At 51.5% G+C, this 16,469-nt stretch overlaps 1 long non-coding RNA gene across 3 annotated transcripts in view; it reads right to left on the minus strand.

Moving 5' to 3' along the window:
* Positions 1-674: 674 nt before the first annotated feature.
* The window catches only part of LOC112410383 (uncharacterized), a 170,997-nt gene continuing 155,202 nt past the window's right edge, over positions 675-16,469 (minus strand). For 2 of the 3 annotated variants that reach the window (XR_003005421.1, XR_003005420.1), the window contains 3 exons: positions 3,786-3,846; positions 2,549-2,729; positions 675-1,365 (listed from right to left, as the gene is read on the minus strand). This is a non-coding gene — a long non-coding RNA (uncharacterized LOC112410383). Of the gene's footprint in view, positions 1,517-2,548; positions 2,730-3,785; positions 3,847-16,469 lie in introns of all 3 variants that reach the window. The other variant, XR_003005422.1, reaches the window with a different exon arrangement.

A 16,469-nucleotide genomic window follows, 5' to 3' on the forward strand; every position in this document is an offset into this window, starting at 1 on the left:
AGCCACAACCCTACTCAACCTTCCCCCCAGGACACAAGACACAGAGCCACAGGGCTTGGGGGACTCTAAAAGGAACACAGCATCAGACACAGATTCTCACGTAAGGTCCCTGGAGACCGGACGCTCCTTCACCCGCCACCAGGACCACGCCCAGACCCTCTCAGGGTGGTGAAATTCCATTTTCTTTTGAAAGACAAAAGCATCTCTCCCTTCCTCCTTCCTCATGAGCCTCTGCCATAATGTGTTTCTGCAGGTTACCCATTCTAGTATTTAACCCACTGTCGCGCCAAGGAAGCCTCCGTCTGGGTACCCCAAGGGCCCCGGGTTGCAGCCACACTAAAATAGGATCACACCTTTTAAAAGATATTTCCACCTCGCAGCCTGAAATCAGACTTCACCTTTCTCCCATCCTCCACAACCACCATGCTGGCCCTCTACACACACACACACACACACACACACACACACACGTGTTTCGCTACCAGACTTCCCTAAGCCAGTTTAATTGAAAAGGCATGATTTAGGCTAATAGACAGCAGATGGGTTTGGCTGCAAAACGCAGAGAAGCATTTGCTGAACATGATTTACAGCAACGAGGCAAAACTTTCTCCTTTTTATATCTTTCTTCGAGCTCCGCGGCCAAAACAGCTCAGCAGAAATGAGAGGAGAAAAAAAAGTAATTAAGTGTTTAATTTTTAAACAATTTTTAACTCCCTTTTTAATTGCTTTACATAAACCTGTCCTAGAATTTTACAGCCTTCAAATCTCTGTCTAAGTCTGGTCCTTGTTTCTGGTTTTAATTACAGGGAGGCTTGTCTGGCACATTAAATTAGAAGAAGAAGAAGAAAAAAAAGAAACACACACATGCACAATTTCAGAAATATTTTCTGTTGGACTCCCAGCTGAACATCTAATATTTCAGCGTGCGGACGGGAAAGCTCGGCCCGGGAGGGCTTTGGTGGAAGGAAAGTAGACTAAGGGCTTCTGCAGCATTATTGCATCACCTCCTGAACTGTCTCTTACTGTTATTAGGATTGAGAGACCAGTCATAGGACAGCGTCTGATAGCCCACAGTGACCCTGGACCCCTCAGTTTTGCTCGGAAGGCTTCCCAGAAAAGCTGGGCGTGTGCAGATGTCTTGGGCTTTGGGCAGACCTGAGGTTCTCATTTCCAAGCCAGGCCATCAGATCTTCTGCTCACTTCTCAGCAGTCCGTCTGAAGCAGGACAGGAACCGGTGAGGAACACAGCATGCACAAAACGAAGGAGATGGGCCCCCGCAGTGCAGGGTGGATGGGAGCAGATTCCGGCTGCGGGATGACCAGGAAGCTGCCCCTTTGCAGAGACAGCTGAAGCCGGGTCTGGACCTGCAATGACCAGCGGAACTTCCTGTGGTTTCCACTATGGCAGCCACTAGCCTCCATGCGGTGGTTTAAATTTAAAGGAAGGAACGTTTAATAAAATCTAAAATTCCATTCCTCAGTTGCACTAGCCGCGTTTCAACTGCTCCGTAGCCTCCTGTGGATAATGGCTCGTTAATATATGGTACAGTGTACGTATGGGGCATTTCCAGCCCCGAAGAAGGTTCTGTTGCCCAGAGGTGCTCTGGACTCTTGCTATTGAAAGTGTCGGCGGTGTGGGCGTCCCCGGGGAGGTGGCTGGAAACGCAAGATCTTGGGCATCACCAAGGCTTGGAAACTGCCTCCTAACAAGGCCCCAGGTGATTTGAACACACATTCAGGGTCACATCCCTGACGCAGTGTGGCTGACTGGGCCTGGAACGGAGGAATGGTCCGTGGATTCCCTTCGAGGTGTGATCAGAGCGTGCAGATGTGGGGTAAGGGGAGGCGTGCCATAAAATGTCCTCAGGACACAACCCCGCAGGGCTGAGGCTCCCCGGCTTGTGTTCATTAGCTCCGAGGCCCCAGACCCCCGTGGCAGACCCTGCCCCAGCCTGCCCTGGGTCCCTCCAGAGCTCACGCTGGGAGGGCAGCTCTGGGGATGGGGCCAGGCCAGCGCGGGCTCCCCACACATGGTCATTACCTCCCGAAAACCCGGGAGTTATTACAATTAAAACACGTTGCAGGGGGGAGAGGGGGCGGGGGGGAGGTCCCGTTAGGAAGGAACGCTGGGATTAAAAGAAATTAGGGCAGTTGCCATGGCGACGCAGCCAGGCCGGGCCTACCCTGTGATTATTTCAGTGGGAACGAGATGCGGGCAGATGGCGCTGGGACGGGGGGTGCTGGGGAACCGTACCCAGCTGCACGGCTCAGATCTATGCTTTTCCCTTCAGACTGGGACACAGCAGCCCAGGAAATTCTCCCGAGGCTGATTCCTGATGGCGTTCCCGTTCTCTGGAATGACGGCTTATCCCGTGGACCACGGTGCCCCAGGAAGTCTACACCCCAGGCCTCAGTCTGGTTTCTTTTGAAACCAGGAAACTCCCAAGAGGTCCCCTGCTCTCATGACCTCGTGGGTGGAATGACCTGGCCTGGTTTCCTATCAGCGCAACTCCTGCGATTAGGAGACCCAGACACCCATTTCTCTCACCTGAAACAGGAAGCACAGGTGTGTGTTGGGAGAGGTCGGAGAAACAAGGGGTGAGGATGTCTTGGAAGGGGGCCCATGCTAATGTAGGAGACGGAGATCCGTGCCGGGGCCACCTCCAGGTACCAGCAGAGGATTGGGGTCCTTGCAGAAGGGGAAGCCTAGTCTGGTACAGCTACAGGGCCTGCAGAAGAGAAAACAGTAATTAGCTCCCCGTCTCGCTGTTGGTCTCCTGGGGAGGGCCAGCAGCCCTGAGCAGGACGGAGAAGCTGTTTGGACACCTCTGGGGGAGCAGAGAGGATGGGCTGGGATGCGGTGATGGGGTGAGAGGGAGAGGGATCCAGTCTGCTTCTACAGGCCGCGCAGCCAGCAAATCCTCATCTGCTCCGGTCTCATTTCCTCTGCTGCCACCTTAGTGGACTCAGGCCACAGGGAAAGGGCTAAAAGCACTAGCCCAGGTAGAGGGGTTTCACGCGTAGGGATGTTGGCTTCCATCCTGAAGGTTAACCTGACCCCAGGCAAGTCCTTGGTCCTCCTCAGGCACCCAGGCTGGAGACCTTTGAGCTGCCAAAGCCGCGGGCAGGAGACCCCATCTCGGAACACTCTCCTCTCCTGGCCCCTCCCTCCCTTTTGAAGGCTGATTAGTTCCAACCCCAGAAACCACTGTCCCTCATCCTGACCTTCCGCAGAGCTCTCCCTGTTTGTATTTGCACCATCCAAGGTGCTCCTACATAAAATGCATGGCGTCGATGGTAGACCCAAGTGCAAGACTTGCCTCAGTCCCAGACTCAGGGAGTGAACTTGGGCGGCTCCATCAACATCTCCAGCTCACTTTCCTTCCCTGCAAAAACACCATCTCATTCACAGCGTCACCATGAGGATTTGAGACGGTGGACTTCACGTGTCTCTGCCACAACCAGCCTTCCCAATTTGCCCCAGTCCCGGGGGCTCTGGGGATGCGGAACTTTCGGTTTTAAAATCAGGACATTCCCCGGCAAACTGAGACATGTTGGTCACCCTTCCAGGCACAGGGTGTACGTCTTGGAGGTCCAGCTACTATTGTACGTAGGGCCTTTGCTCCCTTGTAAAATTCTTTATACGTTGTATGTATGTACACAAAAGTATGCATATATATATATATATACACACACACATACATACATTTGTACATATATGCATGTGCATTTTCCAAAGAGATAAACTGGGAGGTAATTATTCACATGTCAAAAAGAATATTTACCTGGTGAAATGATAAAATGTAGCATTCTTCTCTCTGCAAGGTTGGGACCACGAATGGGACTCTGTAGATGGAAAATTCAGAGAAACTAAGCTGATGGATTAGAAAGTGACGAGCAGTCCATTTCCTTACTGAGATCCTTTCATTTCTGGGTGAACCCCGCAGCATTTCTAGAAGATTCTTTTGCACCCAGCATTGCTGTCCTCTTTCTGGGGGGGCAGCCGAGCACACAGCCGCCACTGCCAGCCATTTGTCTGGGGAACTGCTGTCAGGAGTGGCGGTTTTCAAAAGGCTCCCGGGTGTGCTCAGCCCGGATGGGAGTTCTGAGCTGGCGTTAGCTTTTCATCACACAAGCACCCTGTTTATTTTCCTACCCTCACCTCAGTTCAGAGAGTTCATAGACCGCCAGGTTTTAGCAACTCTGAAAGAAACTCCAGGTGGAGAGTTCACACACAAATCGAAAGCACCAATATCATGTCATCTTGCCCAAGGCTTTTTTTTTTTTTTTACCGCTTAGCTCTCGGAACAATGCGTAAGAGGGGATAGGAGAGAAAGGGCGGGAATGACAAAGGGGTCCCCATCCCCTCCCGGCCCATGTCCATCTTGAAAACCCAGAGGCACAGCTGACTGGTGCAGGCAGCTTGGCCCTGTAAGGGGCTTTAAGAAGGGATGGAGTGCCGCAGGGCAGGCCAAGTTGCAGTCCTATAGCTGCTGGGCCATCATCCCTGGCTCCACCACAACGAACCCTCAGCCTGGAGCTCCAGCAGCAAAGGTCAGCTGGGCAAAGCGGGTGGCACCGAGGACCCCGTGTCTCTGCGGACCCCGTGTCTCCGCACCTCCCCTCCCCTCCACCTGATGCTCTCAGGTGCAGCCGGAGCCCTGTGGCTACAATCTGTTTCCTCACTCCCAGTTCAAACCAGGAAGAGAAAGGGCCCAGCTGGAAACACATCCTTTCTCCTTCAAGGTGAGGTGACAGCGGGGCCAGCACAGCCAGCAGGGAGGATATTAGAAGGTGCTGAAAAGGGAGAACTCTCTTTTCTGCTAGTTGGAGGGATCAAAGTCCTTATTTAATGAAAAGAAGGCAGATCACCTCTGTGCTCCCCGGAGCCTCAGCCTCCCCGAGGCCAAAGCAGCCCCAGGATTCCAGCCCCAGAGCTCCCGGCCTAAGGCTTGTATCCAAGGGAGCAGCAAACGGTCCACCTGCCCGGTAACACCGGGCAGTTGTGCCAGGGACTTCACAGTGATGTCTGGTCTTATTAGCTCTGACTGTCATCTGGTGAGAGGTGCCCCCCGCATCTCCGAGACTAAGGCTCAGTCTTGTTTGGAAGAGAAAACTGAGCTAAAGGATTCCTGAGCCCCTCCCCATACACCCCATCTCCATCCTACCTACTTCTTCCATTGAGTTTATCAAGCTGCTTTGAACTCTCTCTCTCTCATCTTTGACCTCTTACAGGAGAAGACGGGCCTTTTTTGTGTGCCTTTGTATCCCATGCACACAGTAAGCACTACATAATGTTTGTCTACCTAAACAGGTTCTTTACAGCTCTCCTACTATGTCTGTCCAGGGGGGACAAAATCTCTATGGTACCCAGGCCAACGCCCCAGGAATCCGGGCAGGGTATCCTGGCCTCTCCTTGCCCCTCACCTCTCCTTTTCCACCAATTTTCCCGAAGGAGGCCCTCCTCACACCAATTAACAACGAAAAAGTGCAAACAAACCTCAGAGGAAGAAAAGTAGTAAAGAGAAAAAACAAAGAAACAACAACCAGTAGAAAAGAAAGAACGCATGTGCAAGAGTCCACGTAGACTAGGAGCTAGCATAGCCCAGCTCCCCCCACCCCCACCCCAGAAACCAAACAGGAAATCTAGAATCATTACCAAATGCACTTCCCCTCCATGCCCCCCCCCCACCAAGGATGCTCAGGCCCGGCTCACCGGCTGGAAGCGCAGGAGGGTGGGGCTTTGATGGATTGATTGGCATTTCCTCCCTCTCTCTTCCCTCCTGACCTCTCGACAGGGTTTCTCGGTGGATGGCTGGTGGGAAGGGACGGAAGCCTCTTGCTGCCTCCGAGGAGCCACAGGGCTCCAGGCTTTTCCACGCAAGCCTCCCACCATGGTGCCACAGAAGGCGGCAGGCAGCTGGTCTCCCTTGCCCCACTCTGCAGGGAGCCCTGTAACAGCCCTGGCTTCAGGAGCAAGACCCCTTGCTCTTAAAACAGATGAAAACTTTTGGCATGAAAATAAAATCTGTTCCAAGGAAGCAAGTTGTAACCCTTTTGGAGTAAAACGCAGGCCACGAGATCGAAGTAAAATGTCAGCAGGAACCAGAGCTACAGGGACCGTGAGTTCAAGTTCTTTCTCCATGGGTTATTCCTTCTGCTCGGAGCACAGCCGAGGATTGCTCCCCGGCTCTGTGCTAGCTGTCTCACCAATCCATCGAGGGTCACCCAACTCTTTTCTGTCAGGGGCCAGAGATAAATATTTTCGGCTTTGCAGGCCCCAGGGTCTCTGCTGCAAATACTCAACTCTGCCATTATAGCACGAAAGCAGATGCAGACAATACACAGATGAAGAGGCGGGGCTGTGTTCCAATAAAACTTTATTTATAAAAACAGGCAGCTGGCCAGACTTGACCTGCCCACGGGCTACAGTTTTCTAATTTCTTGGCAAAGATCATGCGGACAACAGAGTAATATGATAGTTAAAGAGCACGGCCTTTGAAGTCAGGCGGACCTAGTTCATACCTCCGCCCAAGTCTTATTTATTAGCTGTGTTACCTTGGGCCAGTCACTGAACTCAATCAAGCTCAATTTCCCCATCTTTGAGATAGGATACTAACGCCTGCCTCATGGGGCACTGTGACGATGAAACGGACTAACAAAAATCGCCTGACACTCAATCAATGCTGGCTGTCAGTCATTCTCATCGTGAGGGAAAGGAGGTGGGTGGCTTTGAGCCTTTCGTGGCTGGAAAAGCCTCTGCACACGTGGGTGATGAGGGTCCACAGTGTCTTTCTGTGCAAAAGTTCATTTCCTGAAATTTAATATTCCATCGATTCCCTTCCTGACGTGAAATCAGCGCTTGCACCTTAGAATCTTCTGAGGGGTTTTCAATCTCATTGCCCACGCTGCAGCCCGGGCCAATTAACCAGAATCTCTGGGGGTGAGACCCCCGCACTCCCAGCCATCCAGTTTATTTTGAAGCTACCCAGACGATTCCAATGTGAAACCCAAGCTGAGACCCACTGGACTTCTCGGATGCAGAGAACGCGGAAGAGTTCTCTCTTCCTTCTTGCCCAGGGTATGGTCCAGGCATGGGCAGCCTCAGCATCACCTGGGAGCTTGTGAGAAATGTAGACTCAGGCCCCACTCCAGACCTGCTGGATCAGACCCTGCATTTGACAGAATCTCCAGGGGTTTCCTGTGCGTATCCAAGTTTGAGGAAAACCAATCTATTCCACATGGGCCCCAACAGACTTGACTCATTATCAGAATCCCTTGCAAAGCTCAGAACATTCCTAGACCTCGTCACCAACTCACTGAATCTGAATTACCATGGGTGGCCCAGGGCTTGGTACTTTCCTCCAATATTTTATTTGAAAACGTCCAAACACATAGAAACGTTATACCTGCATACCCACCTAGACTCTGTGACGTCAAGATGTCACTGTGTTTCATCACACATCTATGCATTTATCCATCCATCGACCCATCTTACTTTTTAAACATATGTCAAGGTAAAACGCAGACAGCAGGCCCCTTCAGCCCTAAATATTTCAGCATGTACGTGACATCGCTAATTTTTAACAAGGTTTCCTTGATGAAGCTATTCATCTAGGGACAGTCTTTTTCTCTGTCCAGAAAGAACAGTACTTAAGACTTGGTAAAAAGCATTCCTCTCCCTCCTAATTTTAAAAAAGGGATACTTCAGCCTCTCTCGGTGCTATCACTTTCAGTATTACGAGATGATTTCTGATGTTTGACCTACTTCCACATTGCTCCATGAATCCCATCTCCTTTTTCCCTTGGTAGCACGTTAGAAGACAGTCACTCACTATTATCTCTACCGGATCTCTTGTATTTAACTCTGTTAGTCACTGCGTGCTCCAGAACCTCCCCTGGTGCTTTCCCTCCAAAAAGCATCTCCTGGCAAAACACTGGATCTTTTCAGCAGTGCATCTGTGGAAACTAACAGCCTTCCTCTGCACTTTCCAATTCTGTAGCTGAGAAGCTGTGGAGGAGGCTTAAGGACAACACGCTCTATCGCTGCTCCTTCCAGGTTTTGGAAAACCATGGACCAGAGAGCAGTGATCTCAACTATACCTCTGGTTTTCCCTCCATCTTGGGTTTACTTGGACCGTTACCTGCCGAATACAAAACTCCAAACTCTGTCATTCAGGGCTGATGTGAACCCCAAAACTTATCAGAGATATGTTTCTGCTAGTTTAACCTGGAAAGGAGGCTGGCCCCGGGACACAAGGCAGGACTATTCATTCTAGTCAACAACCTAAGCCGTTTTAGGAAAGAGGCTCTGCTATTCCAATAGTGCACTAGCCCTTAAGAATCCTTCAGAATCTTAGAGGTGGGGCTGCAGTTAGAACCAGCCTGCACCCTTCCGATCCTCCCCAGGCACTCAGACAGACAGTCATCAAAGCCCTCTGGATAAATTAATCAGAGTGATTGCCCAGTCATTGCCCAGTGATTTCCAAATACTCTTTCCAACCATCTACCAAAAGGCTGTCCCAGAGTCTGAACACCACCCAACCACACCAAGTCGCTCTGTCTTACATAACAAGATAAAAGGGCCAGGAATGAGGCAATAGTCACTCAGCATTTTCACCTACAAACCTAAAAAGGCCTGGGTTCTCTGACCCCCACCCCAGCCTGCTTCATGTCCAGACCACCCACTCTCTGTTTGCAACTGTTCCTCCACCCCTGAAACCTGACACCCTCCTCTGTAGGAACCACCCATGTTTAAACAAATAAACATTCCATAGTAACCAGTTCCCCCGGTGGGATTCAAATAAATGTCCCAGGAAGGAGTAGGGGGGGAGGGGGAGGGTACCTGGGCCTTCTGTGCAGCTTGGCGGCCTCAGAGCAGCCTTGGGCGGGGGTTTCGCTGCAACCATTGGGTGCTTATGTCCAAGACTAGCAATGAGACCCACCCCCCAAATTGGGGAGGGACTTCATGGGCTGAGGGGCTCTGTACATGCCTCCTGGGGAGGTGGTGGCTGCTGGAACTCCGGGAGGAGCAGCAGGGATGGTGGGCAGCGGGTGATCAAAGAGGAAGACCCCCCCCCAAAGCTGTGCAGAGATCCCCTCTGAGCTTCGGGGTAACTCAGCCATAAACCCTGAATTCCCACTGCCATTTGGGAGGGTGGAGGGTGGGTGGCCGAGAGGAGAAGGAATCGGCTCTCGATGACTCAGAAACACTTAAATATAACCCAGAGACTCGCCTGCAGTGAGGAGGGGATGGGTGGAGAGAAGCGGGAGAGACCCACAAGTCAAAAATCTCCTTGCCTCTGACTCAATGGAGAAAACCACCGGGCGTCCTCGGTTTCACGGAACGCGGATGGCTGGGAGTAAAGGCTCAGCTCTGTCACGGGTCGGTTGGTCCACAGAGTCACTAATGAAAAGGATTTTCAAGCGTATCTGAGAAATCAGAGGGAAGACGACAATTGCCCCATTGCCACTTTAAGAGAAACTCCAGGAGTGGCAGCCTTCCCCCAACCCCCAGTGGAGGGAGGAGAGGCTGGCCCTCCCTCCTCAGAAGCTGGCCCAGTGGGTTTATGGATGGAGGAAAATGTGGACGAGACCGTGCTAGAAAGCTGGCCGCACACCACTAGTGCGTAAGGAAGAGAGGGGGGACGAGGGTGACCACGTTTCAAAAATAAACACAAACCCCAAAATAAACACTGTTAATGGAAGTGACTAATCAAGGGTGTGCTGAACTTGGTGGTTCTTGATAAGATACAGGGGGAAATGCACTTGGAAAAAATAACAGATTTTTCCCCCCTTTGATAAATAAAGCAACGGGGAGAGGGCGGCGGGGTGGGGTGATGAGGGTTCACGCTTGTCTCAACCTGGAGCAGAGGTTGAAAAAAAGCCCAGTTTCTCAATCCTGACGCTGTAGACATCTGGGGCTAGATAACCCTTTGTAGTGGGGGCCTGTCCTGTGCATTGTAGGATGTGTAGCAGCATCCCGGCTCTCTACCACTAGATGCTTATAGTACCCTCCCCTCAACCGAAAATATCTCCAGACTCTGCAAATGGCCCCTGGGGTGCTGGGTAGGGGGACAAAACCACCCTCGGTTGAGAACCAGTGGCTTCAAATCAGGAGCACAGCTGAGTTTGAAAGTCACCTACGGGCTCCTGGAAGGCCTCAGAAGGACCAGGCAGCTGGCCAGCAGGAAAGGGATGTAGCGTCTCACGCATTTGAGCATTCGCTGGTCATTAATGCTGTGCGCCAGCAGGAAGCCACCCCCTGGCCTCCAGATCCACACGCCCAGAATCCTGTGGGTTAGGGAGGCCCTAAGATTTAGCCTGTTAGCAAGTGGGTACACAACTCTACTGCTTCCAAAGTTCTCGAAAAACTGTTGCCATTGGTCTCAAAGTTGCCTTGGCCGGGAAGGTGAGCGACTCCGGCCCATTTCACAGAAGAATTCTGCAGAGAAAGGACATCAGGGATGCCAACTGGAGTCCACTGGGCAGAGCCAGCTGTGTCACTCAGCTCCAAAGGGAGCTGCAGGGGGGCCCATGGGAGTCACTTCTCAGACACCAAGTTTCTCTTGCAAGACAAAGACTGATGCGAGGGCAAGGGATGGGAGAGGGATTTTAAAGACACAGAAATCCCTTGGCCACCCACAACTTTCTCTCTGCCCACCAAGTCTCCTGTATTCAGCACAGCTGTCCCTTTGGTAGGGGAGGGGGAGGGTTATCCAAGTCCTGTAAGCAAAGCGTCAAACACCTCCTGTGCCATCTTTGCTGGCGAGCACCTCCACAGGAACCACCTTTAGTTCAGGCTGCCCCTGTTTCCAGAAGAGAACCGCATCCGAGGTCATTCTGCACCCACGCAGCCTGGCCTGCTGTGTCATGAGTCCATGGGCGGCACACATCACCAAAGCGGGTATTTGCTGCAAAAGGGCTTTCTGTTGGACTCGGGAATTTTTAAATGTCGGTTGCCTATGTCACTTTGCAAGACGGAAAACAGTTCCAGGCGCTGCTACCTTGCCTCCGTAAGCTCTGCCCAGAGATGGGCTGCTGGGCTGGAGGGGAAAAGTGATGGACGGGGACGAGATGAAGAGAGGTGAGAAGGTTATTGGCTGGTACATCCTGCTGTGAGTCTTCGCCTCTGCCTCTCCCTCCCTCCAGCCCCAATTCTGGAAGCTACCTCCCCGCCTGGCTGGGCGCTCTCCTCCTCAGCAATCTGCTTTCCACCAAAAAAAAAGTGTTCTAAATAGAGCGGAACCGAGAATGGGATGCAGCCCGGATGAAGTCTTCCCCACCCTGGAGAGCCCAGCGTCCCCGGTGGAGGGCTGGTCCACCCCCAGTGCCTCTTATTCAAAGCATTCTTGACCCTGGAGCGCCCAACCCTGACGGCAGGCATGAAGCTGCCGTGAATGGATTTTGCTTCTACAGCACTTTGCCTGGACTGGATCCTCCCTCCCTCCTAGGCTTTCCAGATACCTTCTCTGGCCTCTTCTCCCTGCAGGTACTACCCTCTAGGCATCCAGGGAGCTCTATTCCAGGTGGGGACCAGAGGCCCGATGCATCAATGCTCGCCATCAACTTGCCGAGGGAGGCTGGGTGGCTTAATTGACCCACCTGACCCTCAGCATTCCCCAAACCGAGGTCCACGAACAGGGACCGCAGTCTCTCATCGCATCAGATTGTTGAACGCTAATTTTTATTGAGTTAGAAACTCCCATTGCTCTCAAAAGGGCCTGGGCACCAGGCTGGGGGTGGACCTTCAGACATATCTCCTCCTGTGCTCTGGGAAAGTTCTACCCAAGGCTCATCCCCACCAGGCACAGAGCCTGCAGCACGTTTTGGGATCGAGGCTCAGCGCGTGTCACTCGTTAACACACACCAACAGGATTATTCCCATGCCAGCCAGGTTTTATTAATGAGGGTCTCACACCCCCTGGAATAAGAACCCTTCAGCCCTCAGAAGGCAGGGCCGTGAGAAAGCCCACGTCCTCCAAAGAGGAAAGTGTCTCCAACATCCTCCAAGGGGCCAAGGGTCTCACTTCGCCCTTCACCATGTCACCAACTCGTGACCCAGGTAAAGCCCAGGACAAGTGACCCTGTGACAGCTCTGGGATGTCTCTGGGAGAAGGTTTGGGAGTGGCAGCTGGGAAGGCCATTTGCAGGCTGGGGCTCACGGGGAAGCTGTGGGGGGTGGCAGAGCGCACCCTCCCCCCCCCCTTCCTGGTGCCGCCCTGAGTCCAGCCTTAAGGACTCCAAAGCCAGAGCCAGCCCGTGTCTTGTCCGTGAGTCAGCGCCACTCCGCTTCTCAGGGCCTCTCTGAATTCAGCACCGCCAAGAACACCAATTCATCCAACCAGGCAAAGGCAAGGAATTTGGAAAGTGAAGTGAACTTACGCAGAATGTATTACCCGCACTAACCACTGTCCGCTTAGCCTGTGCCTTCCTTTCCTCTGTCCCAGCACAGAAGGAAAACAGGGCAGGGGGGAATGCGGAGGTGGGGGGGGGGGATTAAAATATGCAAATAGGGGCCCTTCATAACAATGCATTTCTAAACAAGTAAACAAGAATAATCATTGTTCCAAGTTGCTTGGTTCTTTTTTTTCCCGCCAGTTACATCCATTTCAGAGCTAGGAAAGAATAAGTTAATCCTCTCTATCTCCTTTCTTACAAGTCTGGTTCAGAGCCCTGGAAAAAAAATTAAAATGCTGAAACAAGGTATTTTTTCCCCTCTGGATGAACTGCTTTACAATAAGCTACCTGCTGGGGTCAGGAAACCTGAGGCCAACGGCTTTCTGCTCCCACGAAAACTCACAAGGGGGATTCATGCTGAAGAGCTTTCTCAGAGAGACGGTCACCCACACATAAACCTTTGTATCTGTTCCAGCTTTTATTTGAAACCATTTCTCTCCTCTGCTTCACCTCCTTCCCTCCTTCCTTCTCCCCGGAGAACAGCTTCCAGCCAGGGCAAGATGCCCGCCATGTCCTTGCCTTGTCTGGAAGTGAAGGGGTGATGGAAGAGACGAGAGAAGGCAGGCTTGGGGGGTTGCTCCCAGTGCCCCGAGAGGGAGCAGAGTTTCTTTACTATTAGGTGTGTGGTGCTCAGAAGGGGGAGAAACGGTCAAAGTCAAAATAAATAGCCAACGGAAATCGGCAGCCCCTCCTGGGAATGGAAATTGCCCAGAATGAACGTTTATCCAAACACACGAGGAAAATGGTTCCTGTTGAAGGACCGGGCTAGGAACACTCCTTACTGGAAAGGAAATTTGTTTACCACATTTTATTTGTTCCTTAGTTTTTAATGCTGTTCTGGCCCTATGTCCTGTAAACAGACCAGCTTTTCCATTCTCCGGCGGTGCCAGGAGAGCTGAAGACAGAACAGACGAGCTGGTGCCAGAATCCCGAGCGACTGAGGCCTCACAGCTACAAGAACCCACACCCGGCCGGGGGGCTGAGAGAGGAGCTTGTTGGTCTGCAGTGGAGAAGAAGGGTGTGATTTGAAATCTAGGTGTGGAAATGGGGAGAAGGCTGCCTGGCTTGTGAGATCAGCTCCTTTCTCTGCCCGGGTAGAGGAGGCAACGGGAAGGGCTTCAAGAACCCAATGTGTACGTCTGATTGAGTATTCTGTAGGGCTTTCTCAGTCAGTCGAGGCAACTGAAAAGTTCTGGAGAGAACCTGGACTTGGGGAGAAAACACCTGACTGGTATTAGAGTCAGATGAAGCTGATGTGGTGCTGAGGGTCCCCAAGAAGGAGAATCACTGTTCCGAGGGCTAGTATCCAGGCATCATCATATATACTCTTGGCTGGCAACCCAGCTCTAGCCCCCAAACCAAACAACCAAAAGGGCTCCCCACAGCTGGAGAGATTCAGTGATGCCTTGTTCACATGTGAAGTTTCCTACTACCCAGGTGCAGAGATCACGTGAGCCCAGAGTCATGGCAGATGAGTCCATACCGTTCCACGTTCAGAGCGTAGAGCTAGGAGCCCACATTTATCGAGTGCCACGTCCCTGGCACCCTTCTAAGTGCCACACCTGCAGTAACTCATCTCAACCTTGCAACCACCTTACAAAGCAGTTTAAAGATGAGGTTAGGTTACTCCCTGGAGGTGTCACTGCTAGAGGTCTGGTGCTGTCCTAAGACAGGAACCTGAGTCTCTGAATATCTGCGTGAAAAAGAGCAGCCTGTTTCCACCACAGCCAACTCACATCCCCCTGGAAAATGAATGAGAAAGAGGCATTAGGTAAAGCAACAGAGATTTGGGGCTATTTTGTTACACAGCAGCCTACAGTGACTAATACAGCTTGCACAGAGAAACTGTAACACTGCCCTTAGGGCAGGGGCCTTACGGGGTGTGCTCTAGGGCAAGTCACTGAACCTCCCTCACCTTACTTTCCTCACCTATAACAAAGAGGTCTTAATACCATCTCACAAAGTTGCTGTGATTCCAGTCAGAAGCTTTGGCAGGAGCTTTTAAACCATAAAGCGCTGTAAGACGTTGGGCTGTATTCTTTCCTGAACTGCCTGCTTTTTCTTGGCCAAGACATCTCTTGAATGTCTGAAATTGGTCTTGGCGACCAGAGCCCACAGATGACACCCACTTTGTCCAAATTCTAATTTTGCTCATTTGGACAAAGAAGACGGGGTGGTCTTTGAGTTCTTCTCTTCCCCCAAAAGATGAAACTTCTGCCTACCTTTCTGCTCTCCCCCCACCCCCCACAGAAGGGTTGGTTAATCAGATAGCAAATGGGAACAGACTCTTCTCTCCCTGGGTCCACTTGCTCTCAAATGGTGCCTCTTCCACCTTGGCTTCTGTCCCCCAGTGGTAAGCCCTGGAACCCAGGAGGTCCCTCCCCATTAGCAGGGGACCTGCTCATCATACTCCAACTTCTCTGTTTGCGACTTGCTGGAAACGTTCATGACAGGGTGAAGAGCAGGCAGCATTATCCACCCAGATTCTCCAGTAATGCTCACCGTGAGTTTATTTGGCAAATGCGATTGACGATTTTATGTGTGCCATTCTTGTCTGAGCAGACTGTAAGAGCCCGAAGGCAAAAGACCTCTCATATGTGTTGTGTTTTTCTTCTGGATTTCTCCCTATTAGACAGTGTGAAATTCTTTAGAAATTCTGACCTAAACTTTTGATTTTAAATTTCTCTTTCCTACCTTAAAAATCACCCTAACTCTCAGATAACCGGCAAAAACCAGACATATTCTATTTCAAGAAGAGAGTCTTCAGGGAAAGCAACCAATCAAGGAACAAACACATTTTCTCTGCTGTTCAGAAAACACTTTATTAATAGGCAGACAAAACACAGGCAACCTTAGTGGTATACACAGTAACAGCTCACTAATAGAGAAAGTCAACTCAACATCTTCCTTGTACATCTACCAGGTAAAAGCCACTAAGATACAACTTAAGAGCTCTGAACTTCAGGCGTCCAATGACCTTGGCATGAATCCCAGCTCTCATATATAAGACTTGAGCAGAGCCATGGGTCCCTGTACATCTCTAATTTCTGAGGATGAAATGTCAATCACAGTGCCTGCCATGTGATGCTGAACATTATTGGGCATTTTAGGGATAAATTTCAAAGTGTACGGAGTGACCCTGTTCCTGCTTTTATGACAGAGAGACAGACAGACAGACAGAGGAATATTGGGAGAAACAAGTTTAAAACAAGTTCGGTATAAGCATAGTAAATGACATACAAAAGGTGTTCTGGTGAGGAAGGAGGGAACAGCGTTTTGGGGTACCTAGCCAGTGCCAGATGCCTTAAGAGAATATGTGACAGAGGGAGAGGTCACAACTGGTTGAGAGGGAAGAAGAAACCCAAGAAGGCGTCCTAGAGCAGGGAGCATTTGAAGTGAGCCGTGAAGGATTAACAGCATTTCAGTAGCCTGGTGGCCCAACACAGATCTTTTAAAGCATAGACTCACCCAGGAAGGATTGCCAGAGGATTAACAGTCATGCTGAGTTCGATCAAAAATCACCACTGGAGGGGCTTCCCTGGTGGCGCAGTGGTTGAGAGTCCGCCTGCCGATGCAGGGGACACAGGCTCGTGCCCCGGTCCGGGAAGATCCCACATGCCGCGGAGCGGCTGGGCCCGTGCGCCATGGCCGCTGAGCCTGCGCGTCCGGAGCCTGTGCTCCGCAACGGGAGAGGCCACAACAGTGAGAGGCCCGCGTACCGCAAAAAAAAAAAAAAAAAAAAAAAAAATCACCACTGGAGTGTGAAAGGGACTTTCTCAATTAAGCAATTCCAGAACATTCCCATCTCTTGACCGCATGAGCAGTGGTGGGGAACCGCCCGTCATATCCGGGTGGGCTGGTAAGATGCCTTCTCCACGGACGGTGACCAGGTTGGCCTGGAAAAGGGCATCGGGGTCTGACATGGAGCAACGTACCTCAGTGTGCTGTACCCCACAGTGGGCGGGTATTAGCGAACACCACCCAGCAGACCCGAGTACCCTGGAACCGCA

The sequence above is a fragment of the Neophocaena asiaeorientalis genome, unplaced genomic scaffold (assembly GCF_003031525.2).
Source record: "Neophocaena asiaeorientalis asiaeorientalis breed wild unplaced genomic scaffold, Neophocaena_asiaeorientalis_V1.1 scaffold30, whole genome shotgun sequence".
Classification (NCBI taxonomy): Eukaryota; Metazoa; Chordata; class Mammalia; order Artiodactyla; family Phocoenidae; genus Neophocaena; species Neophocaena asiaeorientalis.